At 34.8% G+C, this 25,796-nt stretch overlaps 1 protein-coding gene across 31 annotated transcripts in view; it reads right to left on the reverse strand.

The window, feature by feature from the left end:
- NRXN3 (neurexin 3) overlaps positions 1-25,796 on the reverse strand; it is a 1,299,896-nt gene that overhangs the window by 1,202,117 nt on the left and 71,983 nt on the right. The gene's annotated exons all lie outside the window — the stretch shown is intronic.

Genomic DNA, 25,796 nt, shown 5'->3' on the forward strand with positions numbered 1-25,796 from the left:
TGCATTAAGGACCACATCTTTCTCTCATGGCATTTCATTTAATGGAAACAGCAACTAAGCAAACCAAAGTGAAGAAATTCATTATTTCTTATCATCTGAATTCTAAATCAATTGTTTTGCATGTGTACATCCTTTATTCTTACCCCCTGAATTGCCAAACAATTTCTGAAAAAGCAGAAACACAGTCATCTTACAAACTCAACCAACTACTCATTCATCTAACACACCTAACACACTTTCTGTGAGTTATGAATACCATCCATAAACATCACTGAATTACCCATAATGATCATAAAAGACAGACAATAGTGAGCTTTCAATAGAATCAGCTGAATCTTCTATCTTACTTGAGAAGGGACTTGGTAGATTAGTTTACTAGATCATTTTCTGGAGGATACTGTGAATGTTCTGTTCAGAAATCCTGTTTTAGACCTGACTGTCCAAGAAAATCAACAAACTTTTTTTCTTTTTCTTGTTTTTTTTTTTCTTCATTTTTTTAAACAATGCAATTCCTGGGGAGGTAGGAAGATTTGATCTGGGTACATGATGCTAAGAGATAAGATTTAACTTTTATCATGTTCTCAAGTGCTCTCAAGTGTCTATTTGCTGCATAGGAAAGAACATACAAATGGCTATAAGGAGCTATTTCTGCTTAAATAATACACTTTCCTTTCTTTGTCACATTGTTTGTGGTTTCTATTTTAAACTCTTTTTCTTACTGACCAGATGGCAAATTCAGATACATGTGCTTAGGTAGCAAAGAATGCAACAGCTTCCAGTTTTGACTCTAATATTAGATATGTTTGCAATGTTGTTTGTACAAAATATGTTACTATATTTTTACAGTAGAGTACTGTACACTAATGGTGCAATTTTAGATGTGCTTACACAACTTTACACATGGTAGTCTTATTTCTAAAAAAAAATGTACAAAAATAACAAAAAACCAGAGCTGTTCATATTAAGGAGAGAAGTTATGGTAAACAACATTAGATCTTCAGAAACTAATTCATTAATGGTGGCTGCTATATCATTTTTCAGTTACATGTTCTCTATATTTACTTGACTCAGAGTTTTAGAAAGCCATAGTTTCAAAACAAAAACTATCTTGAAGTTCTAGTACTTTTGGTATAGAACTTGCAACCTCCCCACAACTCTTTTTTGCAGTGTTCAAAGCCTCCATAATGTCACACAATTGTCTGACACAAAGACAATTTAACACGGTTTAAACAAAGGAAAACCCAAGAAAAACCCCTAAATATGGACAATCCTGGCCCTGTCCAAACATGTAACATAGCCCTATCTATGTTACATAATCACTCTGTCATTGCTGCCCTTTTTTCCTCCTTACCCCAAAATTAAATTTCTGGCTAGTAGAAAGCAGTGTATTAAATTGAATTTATTCAAGATGATTTCTGGAATTATATATGAGTTATGTATATTATTTAATATAAAATTCTAGTGTCCAACAGAACACCACTAGTATAAAGAGATAATGCAATTTTGAATCAGTTAAAAGACTGCTACTTTAAAACCCTGAACCCCTGCTAGCAGTCTTTTAACTAAAAATAACAATAGAGCAAAATTCGAACAATGTAAATAGTCTGTAACCAAATAATGTCTTTGAACTAATTATTTTATTATAGAGCAACAATATTAGAGGGAATATTGTCACTAGCTGTGGAGTTTTACTTTAAAGTCAGTTAATTTTAAAAAGATTCTGTTTGCAAGATACAGAACGGTGGTAGAGGAAAAGTACTCCGCTTTTTCTAGAACTATTGCTATTCTGCCAAATAGATCTTTACAAACAGAGAAAGAGAGCTCAATCCAAGTATGAGCTCAACTCCCGTTATTTCTCCACTCCAAATCCTCTCCTTATGAGGCTGCTTTTCTTTGCAAGCTTGTGTAGAGAAGCCCTCTTAAGTATACTTAGCCCCTTAAAACCCAAAGCTATTTACGCTCAAGCTAGCTTTGATATCAGCCCACCCAATTTCTCTTCTCCATGATGCAAAAACCAACAAAAGTTAGAATGTATACAAATGCAAGGGTTCGCATGCATTTTTCCAAGGCAAAGGTTATCCTCTTTATCTAGCTTAGTGCTCTTAAAAACAGCATGAGAAGTCTCTTGACAACAAAATGCCTAATTTCTTTTGTCCTAAACACAAGAGCCCATTCACCAAGGTTTTGTGGAGTTCAGAGCTGCAAGCCAAGGTTGTTTGCTTTTGCTCTTTGATGCTAATAGCAGAACTGAAATAAGGATCAGCAGGGTGACTGCCTTTGTCAGGTACAGTACAAGCCACTTGGGTAAAATAGAAAGGGAAACAGTGAACATCAACGGAGATGAAAAGGAAGAGATGATATTGTAGCTCAGATCCCTGTCACGCCTGTGGTATGAAATGTCTGCGGCATTTAATTTTAAATATTTCATGTGAATTTTGTCACTGATGAATAGTGATTCACTGTCATTCAGGGAGAAAAAAAGATGGAAGGCTTTTGTTCAGCAGGTACAAACGAACTGTTGTGCAGGACAGGGCAAAGCTACGTTGGGCATTAGTCCTCCTAACACAAAAGAAAATGTACAGTTCTTCAATGTCTTTTCCTAAAGAATAGTATACATATTTATATGCAGCATATTTAAGCCTCATCCTCCATTATGCATACTGGTTAATGAAGCAGACAATCCCACAGTCCAAGTTTCTGAACAGACGTCAGATGGGAACAACCCCAGAATGAAAAGGAGCTACTGAATTAATACTGAAAGGCTTTTTCTCCAGTTACTGGGCCACTTGATCCCTTTAGCTATACCTCCCTTGGTGGGGGGGATCAGATTCCTTACTTCCTTTGTGAATTTCAAAGAGAAATATTTTGAAATTAGAAGCATGAAGGGGAAGGATAACAAGAAATACTGTGAAGCAAAGAGAGGTTTTTCTAGAAAGTGTCACACCTACACACATTCAGCTGCTAGTTAACTAACTCTAACAAATTTTCAACTCCAATTCCTACCCTTTTCTCTGCACATACTTTAGAGAGCTCCCTCTAGCCAAACTGTGCATTATGAATCTCACGAGAATGTGTTCATTCTTATTTGGACATAAATTGTATTTTGCCATAATGTATTTTGCTTGGTTTTGACTTGAAGGGCTATATTAATCCAGATGCTATAAATTTAAAACAGCAGAGTGTAGCTTTGTTTGTACAGTATAAACCTAGCCAACTGTGATAGACAAAGCTGTCCCAGCCCAAAACACTATTGTAAGAAACTGGAAAATTGCATGGGGGTAACTATGAGGATACATTTTTTTTAATAAAAAATGTTTAATGTGATGTGCAAATTAGACAAACTTGTTTCTCAGTTTGCTATTGTTGGCAAAATGACTTTTTTCCAACCTTGAGCTAAATTTGTCCTTGTAGCTGCATATATCATAAAGAAAAATGTTTTTAAATAAATTACAATTAAATGTTCTATAATTGTATAATTACTAGGAAAATTTAGAATTTTCATTTCCAACAGTTTTTTTTTAAGTAATTCTATTTCTTTTAAGTATTTTCATTTTTTTAACTGACTACAGTATATAATAAAATGTTCTTTCTGTATATTTCCAGCATTATTATATGATTTATCTATTTTTGCAATTACTGGAATTATAGAACATTTATGAAGCGTTTTGTACCAATTTTCTATTTAAAAATAGCATGCAGTAACTTTTATTGAGTTTTTACACAAGTTCTCACGTTGTATTGAAATTGTTTAAAATTTTGCATCCATATCATACAATTGTTACTTGTTTTTTTTCTCTCTCCCCTCTCTCTCCTCTCTGTGTGTGTGTATGTGTGTGTGTGTGTGTGTGTGTATATATGTATATGTATATGTATATGTATATATATATATATATATATATATATATATGTATGTATATGTATATGTATATGTATATGTATATGTATACGTATACGTATACGTATATGTATATGTATATGTATATATATATATATATATATATATATATGGCACTCCATCCACCCATCCACCCACCCTTATAGGTAGTCTTGGTTCTGTATTAGTATTTCATAGTATGTCATGTCTTTCTTTCTTCAGATCGTTTTTCCTTGCAATCTGTAGTTATATCAACCACGGTATATTGCAGTCTTCACCAGATAATTCTTCTCCATATCTCTCTATACCTCCATCATTGGACCTACATTTGATGTGAATTTAAGATGTCTTCCTATCAAGAAAGAAAACTTTATTCAAATAGTCTTTGATGTTGAACATATGCATATTCGATTCAGAACCTTACCTAATGCATTGCTATACAGTATATATCCTTTAATTTATTAATAGTACTTCCTGATGAAGTTACTAGCCTTAAGAAATCAAGAATAAAACAGTCAACTTTCTGATGGTCAGTTTTTAAAATTGTATTAATAGCAATTACATTTTAAATATAATAGACCGACATATATTTTATTGTTGTCATTGCCTTGAATACCATTTCTAGTAGGCAATGTGATGTAAATACATAAGCTAACTGCATGTCATCTTCAGGCACGTCTGTTGGCAAAGGCTCCTATTGAGCAAATAATGCTCCAAAAGTATAGAATTGTAAGAAGAAATGAAGATTAAATAACAAAGATCTATTTTTCTGAAAGTTCAAAAGGATGTGAACTGGTTCAGAGTCTATACGGTCTCTGGTTCATAAAACCAGAGGCTCCCTGGAGTTACTGAATGATGCTAATAACTGCTCAGAGTAATCCAGAAATGTCGGAGAAATATGGAGGAGCCATGGTTTGAGAAAGAAGTAGCATGAAAGAACTTTTCAGTCCCCTCTAGAACAGTGTTTCTCAACCTCATCAACTTTAAGATAGACTTCAATTCCCAGAATTCCCCAGCCAGCATGAAGATCTAGATGACTGACAATGCTAAATGTTCCTCTCCAACTTCACCCAGAAGGATGCAAATTAAGAGTGAGAATAGCTACAGCAGTAGAATTGCAAATCTGAAAATAATTCCTTCTGCCTCTGCTACCAATCTGCCTTTGAATAAGTCAGGAAGCTTTTTTTTTTTTTTTTTTAATTCTACCGCTCTTTAAATTATGCATTTTGAACTCTGGCAAAAAATAAGGTGATGGAAAAGCAAAGGCAGGAAGTGAACCCAGTTTCCATACTGCCAGTAAAGGAAATAATACTGTTAACAGTATGAGGGATCATAAAAGCTTGTGGTGAAGCCCTAAACATTCCTTTTGGATGGATCCAAAAGGAGTGATTAGGGTTCACCACAAGCTTTTATTGGACAAGTGGAAATGCCATGCTCCCATATGCTCCAATAGGTATCCAACTGTTTTCCGGTACAAGACTATTTGAGATTAAAGAACGTTTAAATAAAATATCTTTGGATTGACAAAGGTGTAATTTGGGAAAGGAAAAAAAGATTCAGGAAACTAAGGGTTTCGGGAAGCTGGCTAATCTTTCTGGAAACTCAATGCGATATCATTGGACAACAGGTATACCCCAACTATGCTGAAACTGTATATTCATTAAAATATTATAGTGTGCTAATAAGCTTTGCCTGTGCCAAGGATATTAGGAACCAAACGTTACGTATTTGCTTAGCCTCTTCATAAGTGGTTGCCCAAAAAATCCGTACTGGCATCAAGAGTCTATAGATGATCCAGAGGACCTTTATGATTAACTGCATTGCATATAAGGTTTCTCACTTCATAAACTACTAAAGGCAAGCTATAATATTTAGACCACAGCAGTTTTCTATAGAGAGAATAAACGGTCAAATCTTCATAGCACTTTGCTGGTGTAAGTTTCATTGACTTGTGCTGATGGAATACTCAGAAGTAGGCTGTGAATTATTAAAACAAAGGATCTTATGTTCTATGATGGTCTCCCTTCCTGAACCAAGCAAAACATAAATTACAGTTCCATAAGTGTAACTAAGCTTTAACAAAAAATACATCCTTCAGTTTCTAGCACTGAGTCACTTAGAGGTAGTTGGATTAATGAAAATCGGAATAAGCAGAGTCAGCACAGTAATCGTCAGTGCTTCTGGACATTCGAAATATATATATTTCCGGTAAATACCACCTCAGACTGGCCCCACCCCCATCTATTCTATGACTCCTGAGTCCCAGCTGATCAGGAAGAAATGGGGATTTTGCAGTAACCTTCCCTGGAGTAGGGTGGGAATGGAGATTTTACAGTATCCTTCCCCTGCCATGCCCACCAAACCACGCCAAAGCCATGCCATGCCATGCCCACCAAGCCACACCCACAGAACCGGTAGTAAAAAATTTTTGAAACCCAACACTGGGCCAGATGCAGGAGTTCAAGCAGAACCCAACATATCATTACTCCACAGGGTAATTGTACTCCACCTTATTGGAGTGGCCAGATCCACAGGCCACTCTGAGGTTCCAAAATACACTGTAATATACACTGTAATATTAGGAAGCTCATTATTGTGTTCTATAGCCTCGCATCAGGAACATAATGCATATGCAAAGTATATACCAGAGTCCTATACAGTACATACAGTTGTTTGGTTTTCTAAGCCATGCATTATTCTGATCCAAACTACAGCAAGATATTTCATCTCTTGTGGCTGCCATGCAAAAGCAAATCCTGCCAGTCACAATCACAAAGCTTTTTTGGATTGTTCTGACAGTTTTGCCATTTTATCACAGCATCCTGTCATCACTTTTTTTCTGGGCCTTAGAACAGCTTCTCAATTTTCAGCATGAGGATTTGGGGTCAAGATGTAACAAAGGAGATTGCAATCAAAGAACACCCTTTCCTTATCTTCACAACACAGAAAGATTCAGAACTTTGCTTGACGTTCCAACAGATATCCTAGAGTCAACCAGACCAAATTATCAAGATTATGGATAAACATGGTTATTGTTCTTCTGATATACAGTCTGCCTTATTAGACAAAGAGCTTCTGTCTCCAATTGTAGAGCAGCAACTACAAGAAATTTGTGCAAATTAAGAGATGTAAATTATTTAATGTCCAAAGCACCTTACCCTATTTGTTCTTTGCCATCATTAGCGGGAATGTTGTCCCAACCCTCCTATCTTTTTGTAAGGGCCTAAGGATGTGGCTGTGCCAGTTGACTTGAGGTAGTAGTGGGGGATCAACACAATGAAGATGGTTGATTGAGTAATAACAGATCCCATCTCCCTCCCACTCTGCCCTCCCCCATGTATTTAATGTTTGTTTTTAACTTTTTATGTTTTAGATTTTATATAACTGTAAGCTGCCCAGAGTAACCTATGGTAAAATGGGTGGCCAATAAATTTTATAAATAAATAAATAAATATCCCATCATAGAGCTAATGTAGCATTTTAGCTCATTCTGATAACCAAAGAGTGATACAATATTCACATTCTCCGGCTCTTTTTCACTGATTTTTTAAATTGAAATCTAGCAATTGGAGAATGAATTAAAATTCATTGATGAGTGAATAAACACAAGTATTTCACCCACTCCTTCAAATTGTATCAAAATTGCTTCCAAAGCACAGGTGGAAGCAAAAAGTTATTTTCTCTACGAGGAAGGTCAGTGAAGAAAACACTGGTAACTCAAAAGAGGTGCTTGATCTTGCCTATATGGCTTTTCTTCTGCACCCCAGTGATCTGCTTATAAAATGCACAATCCACTGACCACAATCTCCATGTAATTGCTCCTGGCACAAATTAAGAAGCCATAGAATTGGGGCACCTTCAAAATTATAGTAAGAAGAAACACATCTTAAACACAGAAGATGACATGGAAACTGATCTAGCTAATTTTTTCCTGTGATACCATAATGACACTTTTGCCCACTGCCTTGGGATCATTCTTTTCATAACAAGATTAGATGAAGTACTCCACAATACTCAATACACAATACAATTTCCAGAGGCAACAGAAACTATCACAGACTCCTTTGTCACGAGGGCTCGGGTATGAAAATCCAACACTGAAGGGAATTCTTGAAGAAAAAATATACTTCAAGCATTCAACTATTTTGCAGAAATGAACATATGGCTTATTTTTATTTGTAAACATACAAAATTTTATACACTCAGAGACATTTCTGAGGGAGAAAGAAAGACACACACACGCACCTTTTTTCTCTAAGAGGGAAGAAGTAATAATTTTGGATTACAATTCCTAAAAGCTGGTTCACTTCACATTGCTGTCAACATGTATTAGAATACAAAGGATCTAGGAAGGATTTCCATTCTCATCTCTGAAATGCCCACATTTCTGGCAACACTGAAATTACATTACAAATTTAGTATTTTTTTCAAAAGCTTGTATTTTTCTCCCCTTCATACTCAGCTGTTTGTTTGCCCTCAGTGGTGTCATCAAGCAACTAAAATCTCACAGGCTAGGTTTCTGATGTCATCTCTTTCATCAAGCAGCTTTTGACTGTGAGGATGCATGAAATTGATCCAGTCAATAAGAAGCAACATCATTTAAAGAACATTAGGATGCCAAATAAAGCTTTAAAGTGTATTCCAGCTTTTTTCTTTCTTTCTTTCTTTAGAAAGGCTATTTTTTACCAGAGTGAAATTCTCTAGGGAACTGGAGATTATATGGCAAATCTCTACTGATCTGAAACTGCAAACATTAAAGCATTAAATCTTTACTGAAAATATTTTTCCCCAGATCATGGCTCTGCAATGATCAACAGTTAGTAAGAATCTCTTAGCATTCAGCAAATGGACAAATCAAAGAAAATGCATTTTTAGAAATAAAGGAGAAAAATCAAGCTGTTGTTAACCCCAAAACGAGTCAACAGCCATATTCCATCCTCAGGGAACACATAGTGAAACATCTAACTTCATGGAAATATTTCAGTTTGCTATTTTTGGAAGAAATATGAATTTGTCAAAATTAATCAAACAAGAATTTTTCCCAGTGTCTCTTACCAAAGGGGAGGGAGGGCTCAGCTGAATAAATTCAAGGTAATCTTTCACTGTGTCAGAGATTAAAATTTCCTTCTTAAAAATGTCAATTATTTTTATTTGTTATAATCACCCCATTCACACACCCTCAAGTTCCTTGGTTAAGCAACCAGTTTTCACAGCGACAAAATGCAGAAAAAAAACAAATAGGAAAATAAAAGGAAAAAGAAAATATATCTTTATTTCTTCACCCCTGCATGTCAAAAATGACTCAAAATGTTCATCAAAACTATTTTGGGAAATTAAAAAATACTTGTTGGAAGATGGAATAGAAATAAATAAAGTATTTATACAAAAAGGTAACATTAAATAAATGTCACTAATTTTAAATTTTTGTTTTAAATTTTTAACCATTTAAATGGACTAATATTGATATAGAAGAGATAGAGATATATTTGTGTCTTCAAGGCCCTGTTGATTCCTGGAGACTGTCTGGAGCAGTTCCTGCAGTTTTCTTGGCAAGATTTTCAGAAGTGGTTTGTCAGTGCTTTCTTCCTATGGCTGAGAGAAAGTAATTGGCCCAAGTGGAACTAGAACTCATGATCACCTGGTTTCTAGTCTGGTCCTTTAACCACTACACCAAAACCACTACACTCTCTTTCTCCATTTAAAAGTACACCAGAATTAGCATTACATTCCTGAAAACAAAGACACTAAATATTTCATGAAATACACAGGGTTTCATTTAAAGATCAGAATCCCAAGCTAAGCATTGAACAAGCAGTGTGATGGTGCAAATCATACAAATGCAATTCTAAGCTGTGTCACTAGAAATGTAACATCATGATCAAGGTAATTTATTATTCCTCTTTTTTGTATTTGTCAGACCACATCTATAATACAGATTCCATTTTAAAACGTATGTTTTAAACGTATTTTAAATTGTTTATATTGTATGTTTTTAATTTTGGCTGTTCACCGCCCCGAGTCCTTCGGGAGAGGGGGCGGTATAAAAATCTAATAAAATAAAATAAATAAAATAAAAAACACATTTAAAGAACAGCGACAAACTGGAGTATTTCAAAAGGAAAGTAACCAAACAGACAAAGGCCCTAGAATGAAAATGAGGAATATCTAGTAGTAATATGTATGATTTGCCTGGAGAAAACAGGGCTATGGGGAGACATGGTATTTGTATCCAAATACCTGAAGGGCTGTCATAAAGACAGCAGAATTGTTCAGTTTTTGCAAAAGTGGCGACAAACAAAATGGATAGAAGTGACTAAGAAATCGATTTTGGCTAAACAGAAAAAAAATATTAATCGTAAGAATTGTTCAAAAACGGAACAGCCTGTTTCTGGAAGTAGCCTCTCCTTCACTGGAGGTATATAAACAGATGGCCATCTGTTGAGGATCCTATAATAGTGGAATCCTCTTTGGTCATGAGGTTGGACTACATGATCTTCAAGATCTCTTACATTCTGTTATTCTATAATTTGAGGGGCCATCAAACGGGGGTAAATTAACAGATATATTTCCTGCTCTATTGAAGAACTGTGAATGGGAAAATAGGGATAGCTAAACATTTCCCTAATACAATTTGGAAACCCATCTTTTGTAAGTAAATGGCAAAATACAAATATTAAATTGCACTTTAAAAAACTTTCTAAATCACAATCTCCATAACCAACACTTAAGTAGAATCATAGTTATTAAAGTGTTTCTTCAAAATATACATCCACTTATACAATGCAAATTATAATAATCCTGAAACTATGAGATGCTGAACAGTCTGCATTTCAAAGCTAAATGTCTTGATACATAGTCCCCAGGTGAACATGCATATTATAACAGCTATCTGTTTAATTTCACACATCCCCTAATCATACAATGCAGTCCTTATCTCAAAAAGACTGTATCTAAAGACTTATGGAAATGTATAAATGAGTATGAAACACAGTTAAAATGCTGTTTGTGAAAAAAATATGATTGCAATGTACAGTATTTTTTTTTAAAAAAAAAGACTGCAAATTAGTAAGGAAATAGGACAAAACAGAGTTATAAATGTACATATGCAAAACAGACACAAGTTGGAAACAGACTGAATTCAACCCAACATGTCCTATATGGAGTGTCAACATAATGCAGGGGTTAAGGAGTTGGGACTAAGATTGGAGTGGCCCTGGTTCAGGTCCATCTTCAGGCACAGTTAGTGACTTTCCACTAGACTTTCTGCTTGGATTCAATAGGATTGTTGTGTGGGGAAAATTGAAAAAGAGTGTGCTATGTGTCTCATCTTGGGCTCCTGAAGGAAAGACAAGATATAAATCTAACAATTGAATAAACTTTTGTTCAGGAGTAATGGCCATATTTTCTTTTTTGATTCAAAATTAAATCCTCTTGGACGTAATTCATTTATAGTTAAAGAGAGATTTTCTAAAGGAGCGAGATAAAAGAATTCCATCTGGTGAGGCAACATTTTTTAAGGACTAAAAAGGAGAAAATAGGGGGTGGGAGGTAAAGATTTAAAAACTTTTGCCAAAAAGCTTAAGAAGGAGTGGATGTAAGAAACTTTAAATTGGATAAAGGAGATAAGTTATTCTGAATGATTTTTTTAATGAAATTACTTTTGAGTAAATTGGAATTAAAGTAGACAAGCAAACTGGACTTTTGTGGGAATATTATTTGTTTATTATTAAAGAGTATAGACAATTGGTAAATTTTATAAAACAGAAGATAAAGATAATATGAGCAGACTATGATGTTGACTGTAATTACTGCAATGCAATTTGACATGAAAGTATCAAAGGCACAGGAAGAAAAAACGGTGGGGGATCTCGCCTTTTACTTTTTCCCTTGAAATTTAAACATTTTCACTTTTGGATTACAATATTTACAATGACAACCAACAGAAAAGTGTCAAAAATAGCAGAGGGGAGGAGAAGATCACTAGTCCAACCTGCAGAGAGAGGAGTTACACCAGATTTACTTCAGATAATGTTAGAGGAATTGGGCAATATGTTACCTGAATCACTTGATACTAAACTGACTAAATCACTGGATACTAAATTGACAGCTTTTGAAAAAAGAATGGATGAAACATTTGTAAAGATGAAAGAGGAGATAAAAGAAGTCAAGAAGATGGAAAGCTCTGTAAAGTAAGTGACTGAAGATGTAGTACAAATTAACATTAACAGTGGAAATTCCAGATAGTAAAACAGAAGTTATGGATACAGAGCCGGAAAGAGAATTAGATAATTTGACACTACTGGAACTGAGAGAAAAGGAGATTGAAGAGATTGAAGAAAGGAGATTGAAAAGGAATGACCTCTCCAGAACAGAATAGAACTTCTGAGAAAAATGTTAAAATTACTAAAGGCAAATTACCAAAAGATGGACAATTTTGTGAGCATATGGAGACAGAAAGATGTCAATTCAAGGGAGTACGCCTATTTTTCTGAAAGATATAGATCCTTTTCGAGAATAGATATGATTTGGATTTTGAAAAATGTAACTACTAAAGTTTCTAAAGTAGAGATATTACCAAAGTCATTTTCAGATCATAATCCTATCAGTTTGGTTATAAAAGAAAATCCAGTTCTTTTATGCAGAAATTAAATGAAATATTATAGAAAGAAGGCATAATTTAGACAAAGGTACATATTTAATAATGTTTTGGGACATAAATAAAGCTTTTTCAGTTATTTCATACCACATAATACTGAACTCAAAAAGAAGAGGCAAGAGATAACACAAACTTTTTTGGGTGAGATAAAAGAAGACAAGATGAGAGAATTGTGGAGTAAAGATTTTAAAAGAAACTTTTCAGTTAAGGGCTTTTGCAGAAGCCTTGGTGCTGGGTTTAGAAGACCCTTTAAAAAGAATTGAAACTTCAATAGGCAAATTAAAAGAATTTGGTCCATTATCAGGTTTTAAAATTAACAAACAAATCAAAGATGCTAACAAAAACCATAAAAACAGAAGTTCAAACAGAATTTATGAATAAAAGATTGAGAACAAAGTACAATATTTGATTATCTTAACTATGACAAATGTGATACAATAGTTATTGCTGGGGACAATTCCTGTGTTAAAAATAAGTCTTGCCAAGAATTATGTTTTTTCTTAATTTCAAACAATACCTATTTTGACAACTGATGCACCATTTTAACAGCAGTAAAAGAATACAGTATATCTAAATTTGTGTGACAGAGGAAAAAAATATGAGATAAATGTAAGGTGTTACAAGATGTAAAGGAAATTAGAGGATTCAGTTTATTTAAACTGAAATTGTTATCGTAATGAAATTGTAGTTTACTGTTTGGAGAGGGTACTGCTAAGAAATAGAAAGGCATACCATAAATTCCTTCAAGGCAGGGAGAACCACTCTCACTCCAAAATTCAATCACCATCCCATAGATTGCTACAAGGATAAGTGATCTGCCCTTCAATGCAGTACAGTATATTGATAATTAATCTGAATGAAACTAGACATTTCCATTGCTGTTTAAAATCTAAATATATTCTATTGTTGGATTTATGGTTTAAGATGTTATGTTTAAATTTCAGTATTAATATAGCATTACTTTATTTTATAATGCATATTCTTAGAACAATCATTCAATCTTCATATAGCACTTTAAGTTCTCTTGAGATGTGGAATACACTAAGAAAAGAAATAGTGTATTTCCAGCCCAGGTTCATTTCTAATGGGTTCACTCAGGTGTCTCTTCAGTCCATTATTCTTTAATATGCCAACTTAAAAATAAAACAAAAAAAGCACGAAAAAAGGCACTGGCATTCCCCAAAGTGTATCCATATTTTTATTTTTATGAATTATTTTTATTAATCCTGATAAATACATTTGAATCAAGAATTGCATAGGAAAAATGCAATGTTTAATTATGTTGCTGTCCAGATGATATGATTCAGGTCACTTTATAGCATGATTCAAAAAAAAAATCAAATTCATCTCCATCTAAATTGCTTTTCTCTAAGGACCAAGTTCTGCTGATATTATGAATTCAAAGGATAATAATATTTTATGTTGATTAGTAACATTCCCTTTCTAACTGTTTTGCACTGTTAGTTGGTCTGAGCAAGAAACAAAGCAAAAGCTGCCTATATTGACCTGATCATTCATCAAATCCTCAGTTCCTGAATGTTTAATTTAGCCTGCAGAGAAGGGCCTTTTAAATGGCTGAGGAAGATTAAGCCATATAGGTAGTTGAATAATCTATATAGGTAGCCAAGAACTGCAAATATAGGTAGCCAAGAACTGCTCCAGCTCTTTATTCCATAGCTCATTTTTCTAGCAACTACACTATAGCAGTTCAGCAAAACTAATAAAGCAAATAAGAAACTACATTATAAATTAAGAGATCATGTTTTCCCAATTCATGAGCTCAGCACATGATTACAGTGATGTCAAGAATGGGACAAAGTTTTAGAGGGGCAGCAGGTTTTGCCATAAACAATGATGCAGAGCTGGGATCCAGCCAGTAGTGGGTTTCACTTACCTTCGCTACCTGTTTGGAATTGTGAGTGTGCGTGTGGTGCTTCTGTGCATGTGCAGAACCTTTTGTGCAGAGCATCCATGATGATGTCCGGGTGGGTGGGCGGAGCCTCCCACCACCACTACCGGATCCAGCCCATATAATACCAATATCATTCCTATGCAAATCCCTCAAGTACTTTTTCTTTTCCTTCTTTTTAGTTTAATTCTAAATTATTTCATTATTTTTAATTCCATTCAGACTTCTGGAGGCTCCTTGTTTAGCCTTCTTTCCCTTATTTCAAGAATAATGTTTTATTTCCATCAAAAAATGCTTTGTAGTTTCTCTGCATGCTTTAATCTTAAGCATTTCATGCTCCGATTATATTCTCTGAAACTCTATTTTTCCATGTACATTGTTTCCATTACTTTTTTCTCAACTTTTTTGCAGCAATAACACTCTAATATGAATTTATTTCTCATCCACAACTTTATTTATCAAGCAATTTTTTTCATAGTTCCTATTTGAGTACCTCCTCATACATCTACATAAGACCACACCTATAATACTGCATCCAGTTTTGGTCACCACACTATAAAAAAGATGTTGAGACTAGAAAGAGTGCAGACAAAAGCAACCAAGATGATTAGAGGACTGGAAGCTAAAACATACAATGAACAGTTGCAGGAACTGGGCATGGCTAGTCCAGTGAAGAGAAGGACAAGGGGAGACATGATAGCAGTGTTTCAATATTTGAGGGTCTGCCACAGAGAGGAGGGGGTAAAATTATTTTCCAAAGCACCTGAAGGTCAGACAAGGAATAATGGATGGAAACTGAACAAGGAGAGATTCAACCTGGAAATAGGAAGAAATTTTCTAACAGTGAGATCAAACAACTAATGGAACAGCTTGACTTCAGAAGTTGTGGGAGCTGCATCACTGGAAGTTTTCAAGAAGAGATTGGACTGCCATCTGACAGGAATTGTGTAGGGTCTCTTGCTTGGGTGGGGGGATGGAATAGATGACCTACGAGGTCCCTTCCAACTCTGTTAATCTGTGGCACCTTTTTTCCCCTCTGTTCCAAGCAGTTTCTATATCCTGCCCTCTTCATTCCATTTTCCATTTATCTTTTTGAGAATGAAGACATATGCTTTGTCTTCCTGAAGTCATGTTTTATACTTCTTTCCTGTTCTTCTATTCCCTGTCCAGTTTTGGGGATTCACCACCTCCAAAGTAATCTGTCCCACATTCAAAAGTTTACATCATCCTTGTATCCTTTATTAATTAATCCAAATATGCACCACAAACAAATTTAATAATAACTTGTTCTCTAATCTTTTGCATGGCCCACCATCCACTTATGATCTTACTAGAGGTGCATTTCAATACATTTCATCTTATTAGTATTTTAGTATTTGAAATTAAAGGGAGAAATATATGTTGGAAATAGTATTTTAATTATTTATTTTTATTGTATTGTAAGTTCTATAAATTACCTAAACTCTATTTGTTTCCAGATAGCAGGAAAAAAAATCCCATAAATCAATAAACTGACTGGCAGAATAAAGTCTTCCCAAACTTAGCAGTTTGTCCTCAAACTCAATTTTGTTTCTTCCATTATAATCATTCATTGGAACATAACATACAACTATCATCAACCTACTTAATCCTATTTTCATATGTATCAACAGCAATTCATATTTTCTTGTTTCAATCATAATTGAATCTATCCATTTCACTTCTCAGCATGCATTAATCAATTCTATTTCAAATGATAAGACCACATTCATTCAGTTCTTTTATATTTTCTCCATTTCTCTTAATTTCATAGTTACAGTGCATTCAGAAAGGTTGTACAATCTTTTTTAAAAAACTTCCAGTGTTGGAACATTCACAGCTTCTGGAGACAAGTTATTCCACTGATTGTTTTGACTGTCCAAAAATTTCTCCTTAGTTCTAGGTTGCTTTTCTCCCTGATTAGTTTCCATCCATTGCTTCTTGTCCTGCCTTCAGATACTTTGGAGAATAGCTTGACTTCCTCCTTTCTGTGGAAACCCCTTATTGGAACACTGCTATCATGTCACCACTTAGTCCTTCTTTTAATTAAACTAGACATACCAAATTTCAGCAACTGTTCTTTATGTGTTTTAGCCTCCAGTCCCTAATCATCTTTGTTGCTCTTCTCTGCACCCTTTCTAGAATCTCCACATCTTTTTTTTTATAACGTAATGACCAAAATTGGATGCAGTATTCCAAGTGTGGCCTTACCAAGGCATTATAAAGTGGTATTAATACTTCAGGTGATCTTGATTTTATCCCTCTGTTAATGCAGCCTAGAACTGTGTTGGCTTTTTTGGCACCTGCAGCACCCTGCTGGCTCATATTTAAGTGATTGTCCACTAGGACTCCAAGATCCCTTTCACAGTTACTTCTATTGAGCCAGGTACCACCAGGTATATATGTACTTTTGGGTTTTCTTGCAGAACCTTACTTTTTCATCATTGAATTTCATTTATAGAGCCCAATGTTCAAGTCTGCCAAGATTCTTCTGTATCTTAAGTCTATCTTCTGTAGTGTTAGCTATTCCTGCCAGCTTGGTGTTGCCTGCTATGTTTTCGTCTCCAAGCCTTTAATCATCCTAGTTAATCATTTTGTACTGTTGGCTATTCCTGTTAGCTTAGTGTCATCTGAAAATTTGATGAGTTTATCTTCTATTCCCTCATCTAAATCATTTATGAAGATATTGAAGAGTACTGGGCCTAAAAGGAACTTTGTGGCACCTTACTGCTTCCTTCCTTCCATGTAGATGTAGTGAACTACGCATTGAGTATGGATTCTCAGCCAGTTATAATAAATAAAATACAAATAATAAATAATTAAATAATAAATAATAAAATAATGTATAAAATACATGAATTTTAAAATAAAGGAAAATACAGGGAGGGAATTTGAAAATCTGGAATTGAAAATAAAGAAATATATGAAATTTATGATTACCACCAAAATAAGGTATAAGAAATGAACAATTAAGACATAATTAACTGAAGAAATTTAGCTAGAAATGAAATATAGCAGGAATTCAACTAGAAATTTAATATGACACAAAATTTGAAAATGTTAGAAGCAGGAATCTTGGCAACCTTAGAAGCACAAAACCTCATGTGATACTGTCTGTATTTTTCAAGATTTTGGTATTCTTGTGAGAGCTCTCTCAGAATCTGTCAGTGATTCTGTGGAAAGACCGCATGAGATTTCAGCATTGTCATAAACTTTACTTACATAAACATTATTAGCAAGCAGACATACAGTATAAAATAGGGCTATTGGGGAAATTTGTCCTTAACTATACAACTGATTAATAGCAAATTCTTGAAAGTTCCCCAGTTCAATTTATTTTTCTTTTCATTAAATGAATATTTTAACCCTTTTAAATAATGAAGGTACTTATTTTTCATATAACAAGCCCTCTAATTCCACAACCACATGGTTTCCCAGCCACCAGCCATAGTCCTCAGATAGTATAATCCCAGGATCAGGCCTCTTCAAGTTATACCCTCCTACATCAAATCCACCCCCAAATATTCCCCATTTTCGGGAGGTATTAAATACTGTATAGGATGTCTTCTTAAAAAGGCCTAAGTAATTTTCTATTATGATATGAATCATGAGATCTGCTACTTTATTTTTAAAAGTTTAAATTAAATCTAATCAATAAATTTAGATACATGTAAAAGATGTTTCTGAAATTGAAATAAGTAAAATCTACTAAGAAATAAATAACAGAAAAACAATACAGATATCAAGAATTTTAATCAAAATGCAAAGGGGAAAAACCCCACAACTTTAATACTGTCAACTATGTAAAGTCTCAAGTTTAGTTAAGATACAGACCTAATCAATGGGCAGCCTTGTGAGATCAGACCAAATGTCCATGTAGTTCAGCAGATGTCATTGGGAAGCTTATAATGAGAACTTCAAAGCAATAATTGTCTCCTCTTCTGCTATGGCAACTGATATTCAATGGTAAGCTATCTCAGAACAAGTGGTTTTGATGATAATGATGAGAGTCACTGATAGTCTCCTTTTATGAATTTACCAAATCCATAGTTAAAGCTGTGTGATCTATTAGCCATCAGAACACCTTTTGGTGTGAATTCCAAAAGTTAATATCTGCTATATAGAAAAGCATTTTGTTTGGTTTCTTCCTAACTATTACTAATCAGTAACATTGAATAAACCTTAGCATTACGAGTCTTAGAGAAATTAATTTCTCTGTATTTACTTTCTCTATACTATATAATCGTGTTAGGTTTTTAAAAGATATGCCATTAATCTATTCTCTCTAGTATTACTGTGAATGGTAAGACACTATTCATTGCGGTTACAACCAGTAGCTGCTTAGAGGACTGAAGAACCAAACAATTGTTTCAATATTCTGAGCAACAGTTTGCTTATTTGCTTCCAGCTTAATTTCAAGGTTGATTAATAATCTGTTTGTTTCCAGACAACTGATTTGACATTGATTGATTAATATGCAGTACTAGAGTATCATCGTATTTGGAGCATTAGGTCTGGAAAACACAAACTATTTCTTTAATTGGACTATAGTTGTACATTAAGAATGCAAGATTTAACTTTCCTGAAAAACATCTAGCTTCATTTATGCCTTAAAAGTACATTTAATCAAAGGGGCAGCATATTTGACTCCTCTTCCAAAGTTGTCATTTCTTTTATCTTTTCCATTATCATTTCCACATACATCACTTCTAAAGTAGGGAATATTCTGTAATTGTAGGAGCTCCTCAATTAGTTTAGAGTCCTGATTACAATAGGATTACGAATTGTACTGCAATATCAGGCATACTTACCTATATTTTACCATGCAATTGTTCGAATCTCTCCAAGGCTCAAGGTTGACTCAGCCTTCCATCCTTTCTAAGGTAGGTTAAATGAGGACCCAGTTTGTGGGGGCAATAAGCTGACTTTGTATAAATATACAAAAGTATGAAGGCTATTGCTTAACGCACTGTAAGCCGCCCTGAGTCTCCGGAGAAGGGCGGCATATAAATCAAATTAAAAAAAAAAAAATCAAATAAGCAATAACATAGATTTCATTAAGGTAACTCTAATACTACTCTGGAAGAAATACAGAACTTTAAGAAACTGTAATAGGAATTGATCTGTTATAGTGAGGTAATTAAAGTGGATCCCAAAACCCTCACCACCTGGGCTGAGCCCATTTCTAAGAAGTCTACTACCTGATCCATTCCTAGCTTTCTCATAATCTTTCACTTCCCCACACAAAAACACCCACATACTTTAAAAGTTATTAAATACAGGACAACAATTGGGGTGAAGGGCATCCAAGTTTGAAAGAAGAGCAACATTTAAAGTAAATGTCCTTATATCCAAGATGTGTTTCTATTGGGCTAAAATAAAATTGTCTGGAAAAGAATAGAAAAGTGAGGTAATTTGATTTTCCATGGATAATAATTACTTATTTATATTAGCCTCTTTTCCATTTGCATTGTAAATAGTTTACAACAAGATCCAATCTACAGCCGTTTCTGAATCAAAATACAGAGCAAGCAAAGCAATTCAACAGTACATTGCTTCAAACTTACTTTCTCCACTTCAAACATACTCCCCATCATCTCTGAACCTCAGCAATTCACAACCATTAACAATGTTGTCTGCAAAATTGCAGCAAATATGTCTGCAATGAAGGATGGTGGAGGGCAATGCAATTCCACTCAAGAGCAACATTGCTGCTACTAGACAGCAGTGGAACTCAGAAAATCACACTGATTCCCTAGGTGGGATTATCAATCATTACAAAAGGCAAAACTGGAACCAAAAGGTAAGAGAGACAGTGCAGAAAACAGAGTAACTCTGAACAGATGGACACTGTGAAATATCATAAAAACAGTGTAACTTTTTCCCTCGGTTCTGACCAGGTGGAACAGTGATGGTGTGCAGGTCTTCTCTTGGGTATTCAAGGATTGTTCACTGGATGTACATTCTCACTGTCTTCCACAGTTTTTCCTCTGTTGTAACTGAGAAGTTCCAATTGCTTTCCATAATCTCCACCTTTAAAAACTTGCCTAGGAGTTTAGAAAGTGTATACTCAACCAATTTTGTCAGCTAAATTCACATAGTAAGCTGAGTAAACATCAATACAATGATTTCAAAGAATGCATTAGTTTCTTCTCCTAAGTGCTCATCTTATTATTATGCCTTAGATACCCAGCCTTTCCAACACAAAGAGGAAATGATTTATATCATTAAAGTAATTCTCCTTAGGAAATTAAGTAGATGTCTCTGCTTACTCACATAACATGCCACAGTTTACCTAAAGTTTAACACCTCCATTTCCTCATGAAATTGACAATCCTGTTCAGGGTTGCAAGACTATATTTTGTTAATTTAATAATCCAGAACTGTAATCATCTTCCCCATATATCTCACATAGTATTTTTGTCCATACTTTCGCCAAGAAATTCAGAATTCCACATATTATTGTACTTTCAGTTACCACAGGATGCAGCTTCCAATGTAATATGTGTATTTTTGGTATGTGTGTGTACAAAAAAAAAGAGAGAGAACATGCTATCTGACAATAGCAAATTATAACAACTTGGGTACAGACTGAGGGAGATTGCTTTTCTATTTGATATTTACAACTATTATTATTAGAACAAATTATGCTTACACTGCACTGTGCAGCCTGAAAGCACTTTGCAGCCATTAATTAGTTCATCTTGTATTGGTGGCCATCTGGATCACCATCAAATTAAGATATGTTTGGAAAACAGTATCAAAACATGCAAAAATATTTTTTTTCTCTGGAGAACGCATGGAAGCATGGAAGAATAAAATAGATTGCATTGGGGGTGATTCACCGAAATCTTTTGTGGATTTCCACCAAAAACATCAATGACAGTGGCCCTATTTAACATCCCACTAAATCAGTTTTGTTAAGACTAGAATGAGCACAGTGGGCCTCAGCTCACATGTTCTCTAGCATGGCTATGAAGTATTTGTTGATCACAGTTTAGTGTCTGTCCTGAATTCTATTATGTGGTTAAATAAAATTAAAAGCAAAAGTTTCAAATTCCTCTTCATGACTTGGCGAGGGGAAAAAGTGAAATGTCAGTCCATGGATCACTATAGATTGATCCCAATACTCCTTTGTTTTAGCAGAACATATGATCCCAATACTTTCTGAAGATGGAAAATTATCATTCTAATCCAATCACGTTAGAATTTCAAAAATCTAGCTCATTTTTCATTTGTACCCAGATGCAGAATTGAGAGCTTGGTCCATGATAGAACTTTTACATAATAATTCCACCTCTTCTTAATTCTATCAACAGTGAAGTGACAGAGAATCACCACAAATTGGGATAGGAAATAATGTTATGGAAAAGGCTGTATGAATTGTTACAGAAAAGTAATATCAACAACCACAACAACTTCATATTGTTCCCTTTTTTACTTTTGGTTTATGATTCTTATTACTATGACTTAAGTGCAATCCAAGCTTTGGGATCAGAGCCAGAAAAACTTAATGTACACCATGTCATCTCAACCTCAACCTGTAATAACAGGGCAAAAATCAGAGGAAACCAGTGGCTGTTTACTTCTGCTGAATTTTTAAAAACAGCCATTCATATTCATTCATCAAGAAAATGGAAGTAGAAGCAAATATTATGGTCATGTTCATTTGTTTTTTGATTACAAAATATATGTAAATTAAGAACAGCCATCAAGCTCTGGAGCTGTGCCAGAACAGTTATTAGTGTCATAAAATTGAAGGAAGGTGATAACAGGGCATTGTGTGCCTGCAAGAAAAAGTCAAGCAGCTGCCATCAAGCCCATCTGGAACAGGAAGCCATGCCCATGCCAGAGGGTCAGGTGGAAGATAGGTCCTGGCTACAATAACCTGGCTCCTTCTTTTCCTTTAATGGAGCACAGAGAAATCTGTTCACTCCATAGTCAAAAGTGTGATAATTATAGAGTAACAATCTCCACTGTCATTCCGGAGGCAGCATCCCCAGGAAATCTTGCTCTGCAATCAAGGAAAGAAGTGCAATCAGGCCCCTATTCAGGCTTTGTTTAGAAACAACCCCTGTGGGAGGAAGGAGGCTTTGAGATGTTGCTTTGTGAAGCGGGTAGTAAGATTGGCTGTATGGTACTGTTACTACCAGAAGAGCTCAATGCAAGTTCTTAGCAAAATTTTCATTCAGCCCCACCTGAAAAACCCACGGAAGCCATAGGAAGGCTGTATGTTTGATGTATCTCCTCAAATTGTTTTAAGTAGAAATCTCTCTTCTGAACATAGCAAAGGATATCAGTGTCATTTTCCATGCTTCATGCCACACGTAACTTCAGAAGTGCAGGATTGGTCTCCATCAGGGCAAACTAACTGGTGCTCTTCCAATGTTCTGAATTACAACTTCCACACCAGTTACTTGCTGGATTTGAAATGTAAGATAACTAGAAGACACCAGTTCTTCATCTCCTAGTCTAGACATTGGTTGGAAAATTGTAGTTCTTGAACGATGTATACACATGACATGAAACACTTATTAATTTAACAATCAACATTACTAGCTCTCTCACTGTCACGGCGCATCTAAGAAAATGCCCTGATGTTATATGGCATAATATGTTTGTCACAATTAAACAAGAGTGAGACCTCATTCCAACAGCGCCTAGGTGAATAGCAGTAGGGCTCCGGAAGTACTCTTGCTCCTGTGCTTTTTTAAAATCTGGCATGTGTGACCATCCTGAAAACTTGAATCCCTGCTGGCATCAGACTGATCTTAGAAAATTAGAAAGTTATTCAGATGTTGGTAGAAAATAGGTAGGAGAGATACAAGGAATTTTTCTATTACAACTCTTTGCTCTATAAATTCTTGGAGCATCTCCAGAGGAAACTGAGAATTGAAGAGTTTGTGTTTGATGTCAGTTGTGGGGCTGGCCTTACTTTTATCCTGAATGAGTCAGCTGCCTCAGGCAGCAGATTTTGGATATCATAAAAAGATAGCAGTGTTATTTATTTATTTTGTTATTATTTCATTACTACTGCCAGAAATGGTAGTTGGTGGATTTTCCCTCTCGTTTGCCAGAATGATTTTGCCAACTCTGAGTAATCTATGTACCTTGGGTAGGTGATTTCATTTACTACTGTGCTTTAGGCAGCACTCTGTCTTGGGCCAATCCTGTGTCGGCTGCATACTCAGCCAGTAGAAGTTTTTGTGTGTGCGTTGAAAACAAAATGAACAAGTCTTCTTGGATTTTGTTTGAATGCCCATGATAATTGGATCACGTGAGCACATTTATAACACAGATTTAAAAGGTTTAATATTTCCTCTCCTCAGGGAATGGTAATTTAAGAGAAAAAATGGGAATTCTCAACTGGAATTCCAGCATTTTCACCAACTTCCAGAATTCTTTAGCAAAGCTAAGACAGTTAATCAGAAGCTTTTAATTTTCCAAGAGTTCTTGGAGTGGATCTTTTCATTAGTATTGGTAGCAGCATAACACACACACAATTTTTCCTTTTGTTTATTTGCTGCCACAATAAGTCCAATTCTTTTGTCAGCTACAGCATCATTTTAATCCTTCACAACATCATGGGGTTATTGTTGGAGGAAACAATATTTAGAGAAAAAATTGAAAAAGGTTTTAAAAGAGAAGCTGAGCAAAAAGGAGGAAATCTCTGGTTCTGGAAAGCACTTATTGGGTGATAAATCTTTACTTCCAGTTGCAGGACTAAGATTTGCATTAGTTAACAGTAAATAGTACCTTCTAACAGTAGTTAACTGTTAACATTAGTTAACAGTAAATACTACCTTCTAATGCTTAATTTTGGACCATCTACTTAAAAAAATAGTTTTTGAAAACAATATCTAGGTTTAAGTTTTAAATCTGCAGGTTCACATGGTTTCAAAACCTGGCATAGCTGTTAAGTCATCTGAACCTCACAATGACCCATTGCCAATCTGTTCTTCAATTTATCATTGCATTATAGATGACAATAAAAATCAGATCCCCACTTGTCATCTAGATATCCTCCAGTATTCCTAACAATTATTCATTTGTCTATATGAACAGGTGATAACAGCACCAAAGGACCGGCAATGCTTGCTGTCGTTTGCATTTCTGTGCAGTAGTGGAAGTGATAGTAGCAGGGAGGGAGTTAGAAATTAGTAAATCCAGGAAAACTCTTCCAAAGAGCTTTCCAAGTTTGCATGGTGCATAATATCAAGTGCTGTGTGAAAGCTGTTTCCAAAATCCATGCATCTGTGTTGTTTCTTGTAGAATTTTACCAAGTATTTCTATAAAAGATTTCATTATGCACTTTATGCATAATGGAACTGCATTTGGCCTTAATGAATCTGTGATACTGTAAATGGAATGTGTAACTTTAGTATTGGTGGGGCTGGCTAAATATTTATTTATATATCTTTTCCTTGTCCACAGAATAAATGAGCTTCTTGTAGTTTTGCCATCCAGAGACACAGGTATCAATCAATAGTCAAGTAACGGCTTGAATTCAGTTGAGAGAATCTTTTTAAAAAAAAAAAAACTATGCACTGCATTTAGCTATTAAAACAGGAACTATTGATTGAGTCCCATCAACTCCCAGCTAAAACCAGTGACCAGCTGCAAATCAACACAGAAATCCAAGAAATAAGAAATGGTGTGAAAATATTTAATACGTCAAGGAGGATAATAAGTGTCAAGGATGGTTAGAAATTAAAGACATTCCTGCTTCTGAAAACAGGATATTTCTTGGCACACCAAAATCTAAAACAAAAGAGTGATTTGAGAGAAGACATGAGAAATAGAAGATGTTGCTAAAATTATCTGAATTAATTCATTTCTAATTGAGTTGAAGTACAACCACCATAATTCCCAGTTCTGTCTCAGAACTGTTTATGCTGTTGTCCAATAAATCTAGATCGATCAAGCTGGGGAAATCTACAAAAGGAATTCAGAATCATCTTGCAATACACTCATTTATTGGTAGAACTCAAACTTGATTTGGTTTCTCCCACTGATACCTTCTGTAGCATTTATTTTGGGTAGAATGGAGGTGAATTCTTTTTCTTGTTCTTGAGCAACCTGCAGCAAAGCCAATGTGAGGATATATCCATGATTCATAACTGGATTAGACTTCTGAAGGACTTAACTTTCCCTGGAAATTACATAGGAGAAAACTTGGGGAGTTAAGTGAAAAGAAAGGAAATATTTTAATCATACAATGAAATAGTTGAATACTGAAAGCAAACAAGAGCAAATTACACTGCAAATTAAATTTATGTTTTCAATGTTTGTTTTATACATTTACAAATATTCTCATGCAGTCCAAGACAATATAGTCA

This window comes from Pantherophis guttatus, chromosome 1 (genome assembly GCF_059756535.1).
Source record: "Pantherophis guttatus breed Tessera chromosome 1, ASM5975653v1, whole genome shotgun sequence".
Lineage (NCBI taxonomy): Eukaryota > Metazoa > Chordata > Lepidosauria > Squamata > Colubridae > Pantherophis > Pantherophis guttatus.